The following is a 1,736-nucleotide window of genomic DNA, read 5'->3' as shown; positions in this document are numbered from 1 at the left end:
GCTTAAAAATAAAATTCACCATTATTCTATTTTCTAATTAATTCACCATTATTCTATTTTCTAATTAATTCATTCGTGTTGTCCTAGTAATGCCACATAGCAAACAACCTCAAAATCTTCATGGCACTGTCATTTTTGAACTTCAGTGTTGCCTGGGACAGTTTCTCTCCAGGTCGTGGTGGTTGAAGCAGCTCTGTCATGCACTTGATAGCTTGTGCAGCTCTCCTCTATGTGTCTCTCATCCTCCTCCAGGCCAGCTGATGCTTCTGCAGCATTCCTTTATGTGTCTCTCCTCCAGAACCAGCAGGCTAGCTGATGGATGTTATTCTCAGGGCAAATGCAGATACACATGAGTTTACACTGCTGCACATGTGCACTGCAAGCCTCTGTTGCATCCCATCTACTGGCATCCCATCTGCCAAAGAAATCCACATGATGGAGCACAAGGGCAAGAGGCAGGGGACATATACAGAGAGAACTGAAAAAGTGAGACGTATTCAATCTATCAAACTTCCTCTACTTACCTCAGGTTAATTTCATTTTCTCTCCTCTAAATTTTGAATTGGATATCTATTCATGACTCCATTTTTTAAATTTATAGTAAACTTTATTTTCATTGATACTTCTTTTGACATAATTTCAAAGTAGGCCTATGCTCTAGGATGAGCCAAAGAACAGAAATCCTAAATCTCATAAAAGATTTTTTTCACACCATTCTGAGCAGGGCATGGGGCTTTATGTTAATACCTAACATTGTTAATGAAAATACCTAACATTTTACCCCTTGAGACTCTACCTATAGATACAGAAAGAAGAGATAACATCAACATACAAGAATCAAACTATATGAGAATATAACAATAAGCTCTTGGATTATAAACCAGCAACCTCTTTAAGGTTGTAACTGATAATGACTGATTTTTTTTCTCCTAGAAAGTTCAATGTCATTTTGTTCTGTTTTGTTTTGTAAGTAAAATGTCAAAATACTTGAAAATGCTGCACTTAATTTCTCTCATTACACTAAAAATACTGGAAGTTTTAAATTCTTCATGAGTCCAGGCTGGACATGACTACTACTGACGGGGCATGTTCAACACAGTAATTCCAAGTTTGGCAACCATCGACAAACTGGCACCCGCAAATTTTCCAGAGTCATAGAATCTCATTCCTATAATGCCAGCTAAGGCTCCAGATGTGGCTAGGAAAACCCAAATGTTCCTCAGATCCTGAGACAGCTGAAAAGCACCCAGGCTTGCTAAAGGGGAAGAAGCCCAGGAGCCAGTGACAGGACACTACCTGCCTTTGCATAGCCAGTGATCCCACCAGAAGCAATCAGTGCTGCATAGCCAGAGCCGATCCAATGTGAAGGCACTAGTGGGCCAGAGTCCTTCTGCATGGTTCCCTCTCACTCTGGCTGGACAGGAGGATACACCAGGCCTGCACTGAACCACTTTCCCCTAGGCCTGCATGAGTCAACAAGGGTGCACAAGCCCCATGACTCCATTTTTTTTACTGAGGTTAAGTGTTTTAAGATGATGAATTTTCCATAAGCCCCGTTTTGACTACATCCCATAGATTCTAAAGTGTTTTTATTACATTTTTTTTCTACATACAATGCAATTTCATTTTTTATTTCTTCTTCAATTTAGATTTTAGGAAAATATTATTACAAAGTCCAAGTTAAAGGGCCTTTGGGTTGTCTAGTTTCATTGTATGGTGATTAGAGAAGGTTATAC

General features: G+C 39.5%; 1 pseudogene; it reads right to left on the bottom strand.

Moving 5' to 3' along the window:
* Positions 1-1,073: 1,073 nt before the first annotated feature.
* On the bottom strand, positions 1,074-1,396 carry LOC121478529 (annotated as a pseudogene).
* Positions 1,397-1,736: the final 340 nt, after the last annotated feature.

Source organism: Vulpes lagopus, chromosome 19 (genome assembly GCF_018345385.1).
Source record: "Vulpes lagopus strain Blue_001 chromosome 19, ASM1834538v1, whole genome shotgun sequence".
NCBI lineage: Eukaryota > Metazoa > Chordata > Mammalia > Carnivora > Canidae > Vulpes > Vulpes lagopus.
The sequence above is the reverse complement of the archived record's forward strand: the minus strand, read 5'-3'. Positions and strand labels throughout refer to the sequence as shown.